This window comes from Epinephelus moara, chromosome 23 (assembly GCF_006386435.1).
Source record: "Epinephelus moara isolate mb chromosome 23, YSFRI_EMoa_1.0, whole genome shotgun sequence".
Lineage (NCBI taxonomy): Eukaryota > Metazoa > Chordata > Actinopteri > Perciformes > Serranidae > Epinephelus > Epinephelus moara.
Genome location: NC_065528.1, coordinates 22,609,843 through 22,623,418, shown reverse-complemented (window position 1 = coordinate 22,623,418; position 13,576 = coordinate 22,609,843).

The window sequence follows — 13,576 nt, the reverse complement described above, 5'->3', positions numbered from 1 at the left end:
CAGCGCTGTCGTCATCTGTTTAGCTCGCCTCTGGCCCGCCTATATCAGATACACCGATGTGATTGGTGCAGCTCAGCTTCAAGGGCATGGGTAATGAGCATCATTACTGATTGCCAGAGTGACTCGCTGAGCAAATTCAAATTGTGCTCTCGTGAGAACTCTGGATTTCCAGGGTACTACGCCAGTACAACAATGGGAATTGACGTTTTTTCCCCTCCAACAACTTACACACATGGTTGGGTTTAGGAAAAAAGAACAGGGTTTGGCCTTAGAATCGGTACACGAACGCCGCTGTCCTGGGTGAAAGCAGGTGTTTGTTGGACCCATCCACCACCCCTCCCATCTGCCCTGCTTGGACTTTCGCCTCCTGAACTTTCGTCCTTGTCCCTTTGTGTCTCCCCTGACGCCACAGTGCTCCGTTAAACTATGCCGATGTTAAAGGACGCCGCACGTTCACTGCCCAAGTGCCTGATTTCGATGACTTCGGAGTGAACGGGTTGCTTTAAGGGTCTTTTACTGTCAAAGTCCTAACAGACAGTCGCACAAAGCAGTTCTGTGTGTGCATCGTGTTCGTATATGTCCATTGTGGTGTTCATTTGAATGTCATAAAGACAAGAAGGTGACGCTGTCATTCTTTTGTCTGCACGAGCTGAACCTTTGTGTGCGGCTTTGTACTTCTGTGTGTTTTTTACATTACATGTCGGCACCAATCTGTATGCATAGCTGCGATTCTTATCTGTGTGCACTCAGGAAAATTGTCTTTGGTGTGTGTAGCTGGGTATTTGAAGTGGAAATCCCTTCTATAAGAGCCCATGGAACAGTGTGTATGTCTGTGTGTGTTTACTCATATTGAACCTTTAGATTAAAATGCTCTGACCATTCATCTCTCTGTCATTTCTATCAAATCTAACAAAGACACACAATCCCTCCTCTCGGTCCCTGTGGCTTTCCCATATGTCCGTTTGCGTTCCCATGGTCAATATTTGTTTCTCTGCCCGCCATCTCTCACCATCCCGTTTATTAATCTCCTGTCCTTTAAAATATATGACATTTAATTATAAATGGATTAAGAATTCAGGTTCAGACCATGGGGTATAGGGGAGGAAACCAAATGGATCGAGGGCATCAAACATACGGTGACACAAGACGAATGGGCTTTGTATAGGTTGTTTCCATTAAAGCCTAATGCAGACAAATTATGAAGAAAGATTGATTAGCTGTGGTCCGAATAGCAGCCAGTGGAAATTCAATGGAGCCAGATGATTTTGTAAAAGAGCTGCTGGGAGACAAAGGCCTGCGTAGGACAGCCGAGTCCTCCTCCTGTGGTGGAATTACTGCCTGCTTTAAATTTGCTGGAGGAGCCTCTGGTGCAGCGAGAAGCTTCTATCATCTTGTTCTTCTTTTCATTTCCTCTTTTTTTTTTTCCCCCTTCGCTGATTCAGATGCCGAATTAGAATTCCCATTCAAAGTAGGTCAGCGCCCCCTCTCTCTACTTCTGCTGCCCCATTCTCTCTCTGTGTCTCTCCACCTCGCTCCATCTCCCTGGCACTGTTCCCTATGTAATCCCTATCCAAAGCGCTTCTGTAAAAAAAAAAAAAAAAAAAAAAAGCCAGAGATGAGACTCTGGTTCTTTGATTCGACTTACTCCGCTTCAAGCTAATTTCTTCTTTCCCTTTGTGGCTTTCTTCTCAGTCCTCCTCTTGATGTCTGCCTTGCTTTTCATATCTCGCTGAAACCTCCTCTTCTCTTCCCCCCTCTCTGCCTGTCCGACCGGCTTTTCTCCTCTTTACCCTCTCCTTGGGAAATCCATCACTGTCACTGCACTCTTTTCCAGAGCTACTGGAATTATACATCAAGGTTGACCTCAGCCTACATCTCTCTGATAGCTCCTATACAGCAGTTCAGACAGTTTAGCTAATGCCCGTATTAATGGGGCTCTGAAGGACACTTTTACAGGACAGATGGCTGCTGCAGTGATTCTAAGTTACACCATTTAGTTATGGGACTATGTTTCTAACCACTGGGTCATCTTGTCACCCCAAGCATAACTTTATTGTCTGTATAATTAGATGAGTCATGCGACTTTTACAGTGACCAGGGCCACGTCAAGGCCAGTGTTGGTCAGTGACACTACAGTCATGTAGTGCAGAGACTCTGAAGACAGCCAGCCTTGCTGTTCCTCCTGCCTCTAGTGCTACGCTAACTGCTAAGCTGAGGGAAAAAACAGTAGAAACCTCAGGAGGAGCAACTGAGGAGGCAACCCTCTTCCAGGACGGACAGATGTGCAATAGATGTTGTACAGAACAGATCAAAATAATAGATGTACAGTGATCCATATGACAAAATGATACATAAAGAGAGGGAAAGAGAGAGATGCAGGGCAGACAGTAATGTCAATAGCTACAGTAACATTAATTTATACCCACTTCCTCCTTGGTAACCGATCCATCTTCCCAGTAATACACCCACCTCATCAGGTTCCCCTACACCACTGGACTTACTTACTCCTCTTCATCCCCGATGGGACATAAGGTTTCAATGAGCTCTTTCCACTGCATTCGATCCTTGGCAACATGTTGACAGGTTCATCTATTCCACCTCCAGTGTCACAGTTCTGCGCCAGGTGGTTTTGGGCCTTCCGGGTTTTCTTTTGCCTAGTGGCATCCATCTCAAGGCGATTCTGTTGATCCAGATGGTCCATTCTTGGCACATGGCCTAGCCATCTCAAACGATTGTGTGTGATTTCTTTGGTGATGCTCTGGCAACCGGTTTTCTTGTACAGGTGAAGGTTAGAGATTTTGTTTGATCAGATCTGGCATATTTTGTCTGAGGCAACCATTGTGAAAGACTTCCACTCTCATCACGTCTGTTTTGACCACTTAGCATCACAAGTTCAGCGCCATCTAGCTCCATGATATTGGAGCAGCCGGTATCTTCAACACTCAGCAACTCCCGCCAAAACAATGTAGATAAACAGCACTACAGGTAAGAGGAAACATATGCATTTTTACTGTCTCTTTAAGGTTACGTCATATTATATATATATATATATATATATATATATATATATATATATATGATCAAACTGGTCTCACTCTTAAGTTGTCGAATACCGGCGCTTGGGCAGTGACTTCCGGTATCAGACACAGCAATTACAGCTGGTGCTGTAAACTGCAATGATGTTTTGCTGCCTCTTGCAGCAGCTGGAGCTGGATAAAAAATAATTTAATTCACTCTGCCGACTGCCGACGACTTTTAAGAACATATACTCATGATAATACTCAATGCATGAGTTGACGACGGGAATCCATCAGCATGCCATAAACTTTGACCATTACTTTAGATTTCATTGTCTCACTTGGATGACACAGAGTTTAAGAGTTTTTCTCACTTGGAGGAAAAAAGAGCATTGCAGAGTGTTTTTCCTGAGGGCTCCGTCAACACTAAACCCCAGAGCTTGCCTGAAAAGGACTGAATGCACAAACACGCGTCTTTTCATGTTGGCATGATATGCCGCTGGTCGTTGTTATTGTGTTACAGTGACTGGCGGTGTCAGGGGTTCACGCGGCGGGACAGCAACATAAGTTAGGGAGCGAAAGTCCAAGTAGGGTGGGTGGGTCCAACAACCACTGACTTCCACCCAGGATAGCCTATGCTCACTTCCTGTATGGTTATAAAGCCAAACACTGTTCTTTTTTCCTAAACCCAACCATGTGCATGTGTTGTTGAAGAAAACAAAACAAAACATCAATTCGCAGTGTTTTACCGACGTAGTCCTGTAAAAACAGAAGTACATTTTGAAGAGAGTAAATGCATGTAACAGGCTTAAGTTGACACGGTGTCCCAGAACGTCAACAACCGGCGCTCCCAGGGTACCTTGCACGTCGTATGTCGACGTAGAAAGTCCATGACCAAACGTCGATATGTGTATTGACCATACTGTACTCTGCATCTTTCATTTGCTTGTGTTTTAAGGTTAAAAGGACATCATGGATAATGAATCTTTCCGCTGATAATCAATTAGTCATTAGTCTGTCTGTCTGTCTGTCTCTCCTCTTCCTTAATTGTTCCAATCAAAGCCCTGTGCAAACACTGGAGGAGGAGAATGTATGTGTAAAAGCGTTGCAAGGGGGGGAAGAACCCCTGATAATCCATTTTAATTACCAAGAACAAAAGCAAAACAGTCACTTGAAGGTGACGCTGGGACGTTCTTCAAAGGGCCTGTCGCCATGGCAATAGCCGTGGGCAGGACAGCCCCCTGTGGCACACATCAGCCTGCGCATGAAGAGCCTCTGTCCTGGTCTTGGGAGTGTTTTAGAGCTTCATAGATGCCATCGAATTCTGTTGTTAAAGAAAATAGCATGAGGCGACTGTAATGAGATGTACTGTAATGTTTAATTTAGACTACTCAGTCGCTCACAACAGCTTTCAAACACCCATAAAGAAATAAAAAATGCATTTGTTCCATTGTTAATGTGACATTTTTTTTCTTTACGGCCTTCTCTTTGATGGTGGGCACAAATTACAGAGTGTTCCCTGAAGGCAGCAGCACTACAAAACTGGGCTTTATCTTCGACAAACACATGCTGTCATTTCTCTTGCCTACTGCCACATATGGTTAGATTCTCTCGGCTGCCCAGACTGGTGAATAGGCTGCTTCTAATGAAGGGTTGTGTGTCTGTGTGTGTGTGGTAATGTGTATAGGTAATATCATGCTCCTTTTATTATATGATCCATAAAAGAGCAGGTATCTTTTCTAGACTTGTATAACCATATAATTAAATACTGCAGTCTGAGGAGTCTGTACGGTGCTTTACACGTACTGTGTGAACACAATAGCTTGAATTTGTAAATGAACGCAAAGTCCAAAAGATATTCTTTTAATCATCTGTTAAAGTTGAATCACTGTCTTTATTGGGTCTTTCCAGTGAAACTAAATTATTTTGAATGGCTGGACTGTTGACCCCACGGGACTCTCCCACAGTTAAACATTTATTGCAGCCAGACAACAGGTTAATGGTTGTTTTTCCAACAAAGTTAAACTCTGACCACACAATGGCTGTAATAATGTTATGTATTATTTTATAGCAACTAATAAAGCCACTGGGGTCAGAAGTACACATGATAAGCTCTGATATGCTTCTCTTTTTAGAAACAACAAAATATAAAAGTTGGTAGTAAAGATATAATTGTTATCATCTTATTAGAGAATATGACAATAAAGTGTATTGATAGAGAACTTAATAAAATGTGAATTTCAGTACCTGTCTGATTTTCTGCCTGGCTGTCTTAAATATTACAACATAAACAGTTTTCAGTCAGGAACACTTTAGTCAAAGAAAACTTTATTTCCATTTGTAGTATTATATTTGGCAGTATGGCTCTGTTCTGGGGCCCCTCTGCTTTTCCAGCCTGAGGCAGAGAAAGCACACCTCTCTGCCCTTCCATGTGCAAATGAGGAAAGCCTGAGGCAGAGAGAGCACACTTCTCTGCCCTTCCATGCGCCTACATGGAAATCCCTAAGGCAAGGAGAGCAGCAGCAAAGACCCCCGGGAACAGAACAGCAACAACAACAACAACAACGCAGAGGCTTCGTAGTCCAAATCAAGACAGTGCTATTTCACTCCTTTCAACCTTTCCAAAGGCAGCCCAAACCAGAGCCACTCTTTCTGTTCTTACCTTTCAAAATAAAAGCCCTAAACATATACATCTGCGGCTCAGAAGGTAGAACACGTCATCAAGTAATCGGAGGATCAGCGGTTCGATCCTCCAGTCTGCATGTCAAAGTGTCCTTTAGCAAGATACTGAACCCCAAATTGCTCCCAATGGCTGTTCCACCGGTGTGAGTTTGTTAAAAACTGAGTAGCCTGTGGCAAATTGTATGGTAGCCTTGGCCACTAGGGTGTGAAAGGGTGAACGTGACCCAGGCATTATAACTGGCTCTCTCTGTTAGCTGTCTCTACATGAGCTAGCCTAGCACGAGCAGTATAACCTGCTGACAAGTTGTAATGTTGCTTGTCTCAAGCAGCAGGCAGTGATTTTTCTCTTCTTGCCCCAAACCTGTAACAGGTAACAGCCTGTAGCTCGAGTCCTGTTTTCCTTTTTTGTCTCTAACCCCTTTGTTTTTTAGCTCCTTCATCCATCTAATTTGTATTTTCATTCTCCTTACTCAACTCTTTCTGTCTTGATTTAATTTTTCCTGCTTGACCTGGGGAAAGGGTGGGGAAGCTGATGAGGGCTGGCACCTGCCTTACAGTATAGATAGGCTGTTGCCAGTTATGGGCTGTGTAACCCCTAATCAGATGGGCTTCTAACATCAAGTGGGCCGCAGCTGGTAGGTCTCTTTTTTCCACCCTGTATAGCAGGTGGTGTCCTTGAAGCCTAGAGGATGGGCCGCCCTATCTGGCATTTGCCAGGATTGTCCAATGGTCAGTCTAAGGCTGAGCAGAGGGAACTCAAATTCATATTTCGCTAAAGGTAAACCCAATAACACCTAAAAACACTTATATCCATTGATGAATTTAAGGGCATCATGAGAGACCGCTATGTTTGCATAGCTGTTGTTTTATTGTGGTTTTTGGTGTTATATGTTGCATTTAAATCTGTTTTGATTGGCAGCTACCTTGGCCAGGTCTTGAGTCAACACATTCCCACTCCAATCTCATCACATATCGACATTTGGTCATGGACTTTCCACGTCCAGATACAACATGCAAGGTACCCTGGGTGCGTTGGTTGTTGACGTTCTGGGACACCGTTCTGCCTGTTACATACATTGTCTTCTTTCAAATACACTTCAGGAAATATAAAGTTTACATAAAGTCTCTTTCAAAATAAAGGCGCTACATCGTCGAATTGAGGTTTTCTTTTCCTTCAACAACAAACGCACTTGGTTAGGTTTAGGAAAGAAGAACAGGGTTTGACTTTATAATCTTACGGGACCTGAACGCCACTCTCCCAGGTGAAGGTCGATGTTTGTTGGACCCATCCACCACCCCTCCCAACTGCCCCTTTCCGACTTAACTCTCATTCTTGTCCCGCCGTGTTTCCCTCTGATACCGCTGGGCGCTGTTAAACTATAATGGCAAAGGACGGCCGTTTTTTGTCCGTATCCGACGCTGCAAGTCATTGCCCAAGCCCTGGATTTTGAACAACTTCGGAGTGAGACCAGGTTGCACATGGAAAAGACTTTCAATCTCAGTGGGACTTCCTGGTTAAATAAAAGATCAAATAAAACAAGAAAAAATAAAAAAGCTTAATAACTTCATATAGACTCACAGGCGCTGCTGTGGGCCAGTAGGATCCCAGTAGTTGTCACGAATTGGATCACCGCTGGCAAATCTATTTGCGTCAAAACCTTTTTTTAAGCTGCAAATTCACATTGCCGCCTGTATGAATAATAAGCATTTCACATTTTCGTATCATTTATTCATTCTGATGTGTAAGGACTTTTACAGAAAACACCTATTCTTACTTTATTGTTTCCATTTAAGTATTGTATAAAGTGTCAGGTGTGTAGTGGACACTTTTCGTTCTTGGTTAATTAGCTGTTACATAATGAACTCCACAATGAACTTACTAATCACATTAAAGGCATTCCTTTTATAGTGATAGGGGATTTTTGCAGGTTGTAGTTTAACTTGGCCTTGTGGGAAAATAGAGTGCGACTGGAAACTATCTCTCCAGTGAAAGCTAAGTGTTTGCCTGAGTGAAAATATTTAAACACACTTGATTTCCCACAATCAAAGCACTTCTCCAGTCGAGGCACTGGAATGCCACTGCCTCAGCCAATTACAATCAGCTGTCTCCCTTTTTCTCCACTTTAATCATCCACTCCTCGACACACACATGCTAACACCAAACACACACGTGGGCCCGCACACCGACACCGACGCACTCCTGTTAGCAACGGCATGAACTTTTGGCTGCAACATGTATAATTTTAATAATTTCAGCACTGAGCCCAAATCTGAGTCCAGCAACAAACAGTTTGCTAATCTTCAAAGAACAGCTTTGTTATAGATGAAGGGGGCATTTTTTCACGCTCTACTAACCTGTTCCTGCCTTTACTTAATACCGTGTGGTAGGAAATACCCTCATAAATACAGAGGGCTCAGCTCTGGCTGGACCAGGAACAAGGAACCCTGTTCTTGTGGGGTTAAGGGAGTTGAAGTCTAGACTGAGGTTGTGTCTGGCAGCTGAGGCAGGTGTGTTTATTGCAGTCATGCAGTGAATGTAACGGTGTGTGTGTGCGCGCGCGCAAGTGAGATTTCGTGCGCAGCAAGTTTACAAATGAAGTCGCTGGAGGCTGCTCTTTTCACCAGTAACTCCACCAACCAATAAACAATAACAAAACCCACTTGATAATCCACCAAACCATGGCTAGACACTCCCAGGGTTATGCATTACAGTGCTCAGACACATGAACACAATAACTATGTAGTTACCGAGAGAATCTGGCTCATAGATAATTGTTTTTTCAAAGGAGAGGTGGTCATTGAGATAAGTATTCAGGGTATCATCTTCCATGCAACGTACACTTGTGGTGTGTGTCACTGTGGGGGTGTTAAAATGATGCTGACAGCGTAAGAAGGGGTCCTTTTAAGTGATCTCAGTGTTAGAGTGTTGTATGTGTGTGTTTTTGACCTGATGTGATCCCAGTCAAATGAGGTTATTACCCTGACAGAGTCTAACACAGAGCAAACAAACCTTCAACCCCTAATCTAATGATTCTAGGGACAGACAACCAGTTACAGTAGATAGATAAACACATGGCACATTTGTACGTTATTGTTCGGGAGATACATTAAAACTTTACATTTCTTTATATTTTAAACAACACTGGTTAACTTCAGAGGTTTAGGCACAAAAACCACTTGGTTATGTTTATCAAAAGATCATGTTAAGGGTTGAAATACAGCTTTTGGTGGCGCCAACGTCACTGGAAACGCAGCAATGTCACGGAAAAAACAACTGCTTTTCGTGGCCCTATCCCTGGTGGAAACACAGCAATAGGTGGCTAAAATATACAGACATTTGTTAGCTTAAAAGCCACTGGAAAAATGGCAATAGTTCGCTACAAAACCATCAGTTTTACTTTCTCGAACAGCAGTCTGCAGCTTGGCAGGGGTCTCGCCTACGTGATATCTCGCTAGCTCGTATATGTCATTTTAGAAGCGCTGATATGACATTTGTTAATCTGTGGTTTGCTTTTTGTGGCAGTATTCCTGCTGGAAACAAAGCAATGGGTGGCTACAAACGTTGTCGACTAAAAATCTGTTGGAAAAACAGTGACAGGTCACTAAAAAAGAGCTTTTGTTGTTTGTTAGTCTCAAACAGTGGTCTGCAGCTTGGCAGGCATCTCGTCCAGGTGACGCCCTCTACCCTCCCCTCCACCTTCCAATGACAAGCCAGCTCATATACTATGTCCTTTTACAAGTGATGACATAATACGTATGGAACGTACAATATAACAAATCTGTGGTTTGCAGAAATGTAATGCCAACGTTTTTCTTCTGGTGACTGGGCTGGTACATTTATTTAGACATATAAACATGCTCAGACAACCACTTTTTGTCGCACTATGCCGGCAGGAAACCCAGCAATGTCTCAGTAAAAAACAAAACAAACAAAAAAAAAAAACCTTGCATTTTATGGCACTCTCTCCGGTGGAAACACAGCTACAGATGGCTAGAAAAAACACCCACGTTTGTTGGCTTAAACACTGCTGGGTAAACAGCGTTGGGTCACTTAAACACTAGTGTTGTTGTTTGTTGGTTCTGAACGCTGGTCGGCAGCTTGGCAGGCGTCTCACCTAGGTAGCACGACCCCTCCACCTTCCACATGACAAAGTCAGCACATATACTACGTAACTTAAGAAACGTTGACATGATATCTATAAAAACCGATAAATGAAACGTACAATGCCAACATTTTCCTCTGGGGACTGGGATGGGACATTATATCACACACTTCTCATGCTGAAATCGTTGGATACTGGCGCTTGGGCCGCTACTTCCGCATCAGACACCACCGAAAAACACTTCCAGTATCAATGTAAAGCCAAACCCATGTGCTTTTGTTGCCTAAACCTAGCCACGTGCATGTGTTGGCCAAACATAGCCAGGTTCTTTTGTTGTTAAAGAAAAAACACGTCAATTCACGGAGTTGTACCGACGTAGTGCGTTTATTTTGAAAGAGATTCTTTGCAAACTGTGCATTTCCTGTAAAAGTGGACATGTATTTTGGTAAGAGACAATACATGTAACAGGCTGACAAGTTGACATGACGTCCCAAAATGTCAACATCCAACGCACCCAGGGTACCTTTCGTCGTATCTGGATGTGGAAAGTCCATGACCAAACGTCTTTATGTAACAAGGTTGGGATGAGAATGTGTTGAAAATACACACACACATACACACACACACGCACACACAATATGCCCAATCACAGCCACACATATCCACAGGCTCCCTGTGTCAGGGTCAATGCAGAGATTATCAGCTGCAGATGATGCGTGTCGGCTGGACCTGGACAGCAATATGAGCAAACTGTGGTCTGACAGCTGCTGTAACAAGAGCAGAGTGGCATGACACTGTCAGCCGGGCACTGACCTGTGTAGGATACTCTGTGCCAACCGGCTCTGTGTTCGCTTTTATTTATAACCTTACTGTCATTTGTGTTGTGTGTGTTATCTGCTCACCATCAGGCTATTACGTCCCCTCTCTGCTCTCCTTCTCTGCCTGCATTACAAGGCTACTATTAGACTTTCATCTCCCTTTGATTTCACCTTTGTCCTTTTCTGTTCTCCTCCGCTAGAATTTGGCTAACAAGCCACTTATGTCCTTGTAGTTGTTTTCCCTGACACTGCTGTGCATATCACCTTTCACATCTCATGCCCTTTTCATCTTTTTAGAACTAGGAGTCCCGAAGCAGCCTTGACATTTAATCATTCCCTTTGTCCACTTTACCGCTGACCTCTTTTCCAAAGCATCCCATTAAAAAGGAATAAATTACATAAACACGCCGCATCTTTTGTGTTGTGTATCTTATCTGATGATCAGCCACCAATAACAATAGCAGAGGATGGCCCGTCCGGATACCATCAGCAAATCCTCAGAGTGCGAGTGCGTCTTGCCTCCCAGGGCGCGCAGTATGCCAACGCTTGATCAACAGCCTCGCCGCTGCAAGTAAAGAAGCCAATTAACTTCCTCTGTCACCTTCCAGCTAAGTGGAACCATCGCTGAAGGGTGTACAAATTGCAGCCAGGAATCTAATTTCAGATGAACACACACCTCAGGCCCTCTAGAACAGCAAAAAATCCAATCTGGAGAAACATGATGACTTGCACTTGCTGCTCAGTGTTTGGCTTGGCCCATCAAAGTCGCGCAGGCTGGGCAGCAGCTCAAGGGAGGGTGGAGAGAGTCTCAACTCAAAGCAGGTGCAGTGGTTTTAACATTTTGGAAGTTAGATATCAAGCGCAGAAGGTAGTCCATGAAATGTTTAGCTAAGCTTAAAACTTAAATTGCCAGCCAAGCTCCATCAAAACTAAAAAAAACAGCACCTTCCCACAGCTCTTCTCTGTTAGCTACCAAGCTAAGCTACAGTACTTAAGCCCCATTTCAGTTTCCACTGTGAAAAGTTGTGGATGGTACCAATGAAACCGTTCTGTGCAGTCCCCATTTTTGGTCCCCCCTCTGTTGGGGTACCTAACACACAGATCTAGTACTAAAAAGGTGGAGCTGTGAACACTGCAGTCTGTTGATTGGTCAGTAGAGGATGGTCACTCTACTCAGGGCTGAGTTGTGGCTGGTTTTGAGGCTCATGTAACCACTGTTCATACTGTGGAGAGTTTTATTAGTAAAATAGTGTAACTATAAAATGAAAGGATGTTTTAGTAGGAGAAAAAATAATTCAATTCAGAGGGCCGACTGCCAGCAACTTTTAAGGTGGAACGTTAACTTGTAATGCATGAGGTGATGACGTGAACCCATCAGCACACCTTAAATTTCAAAATGACAACTTTGACCAATGCTTTAGTTTTGATACGACATACACTTTAGGTAATGAGTGGATCTTCAAGCATTTATATATATTAAATTTGACTGGGTTATGTGAGCTGCAAATATTCTATTTCTCATTCTGAGTGAAAAAAAAGCATCGTAGAGCGTTGTTCCTGTGGCCTCTGGCAACACTAAACCCCTGAGCTTGCCTGAGAAGGACTAAAAGCACCAACCAGCTATTTTTAGATATCCCATGGAGAGAGACTCTCATTGCAGCCTGTTCTGTTTTGCTCTGAAAATGTCAGCGTGCAGCCTCGTTCTGTGGACGATTAACAAGGTGCAGACTGCCATCTGTGTCACCGGTAATGAGGAAACACAGTGAGTGCTGGACGGAGCAGTGAGCGACAACAACCCAGCCCACATTTAAGAGTACTGTTTTCGGTGGAAACACTAGGTTCTAGGTACCATGTCTGAAGGGTACTTTTGGTTCCAAAAGGTACCATACCGAAAGAGTCTGGTGGAAACGGGGCTTAAGTTTTGTTCACACGTCATGGTAGAGTTAAGAGAAACGCAAACACAGGACAGGACTCAGTGGTTGTTGGTCAAGAAAAAGTTTGTGCAAATAGTTGCTCTTAAAGCCACAATTTGGGCTTTTCCATTGGCTCTTTTAGCCGCGCTGAGTCAAACCATGCCACACCAATTTGTGTTTCCAATGTCAGTTTCAAGATTATGTGCCCAGCCTGCTGCCCCGACTACGTGGCTCCGGATAAGCAATTGAAAATGGATGGATGGATGGACAGTCTGATTGGAATGTCATTCATTTTTGCGGCCTACAAACCAAATTATTCAAAATGTTTAAACTGTTAAGTGTGAAATTTACAGTCCTAAAGCAAATGGCAACCTTGATACAATTTCAACATTTATTCTCTGGTGCATTGTTGCCATTGTGACGTCAGCAGGCAACCAGCAGAGACACTGCACAAGTGCTGGGCAAATGGATATCCTATTGTTTTGTCAAGAAACTGTTACAACATGTACAGTAACTCCCCCGCCATGAGATCCAGAGTGACAAAGAAATTGTTGGAGCTGCTGGAAGGTGTAATCTTACAAACACAGCTCTCAAAAATTTGAACTATACCCTTAAGGACATCCTTGTATTGTTTACTGCAGGAAGAGTTCAGAGGTGATTAATGGTTATGGCTTTTATTTTATTGTGTGTTTTTACAATTGCTTTTACTGCAGCTAAATAACCACCTCTGTCTCCTCTGACTCTCAAGGCCACGCTCGCTGTCACCCTGACACAATATCACGTTCTCCTCTGCAGTTGTCTCTCTAATTCTGCAATGACACCGGGTCCTTCTCACCATTACACAACCTCCACCCTCGTCCTCAAAGAACAAATTGATGGGGGGTGTGGAAACACACACCGCACAAGGCTCTCCCCGGCCAGGAAATTACATCACCTCAATATTCTCGTTAATGTACGAGTGGGTGGGAGAGAGGAGGAGAGATGCTGTGACATTCACACTTCCTCCGCTCATTTCCTCTGTAATCTTGACGGACATTTCACTC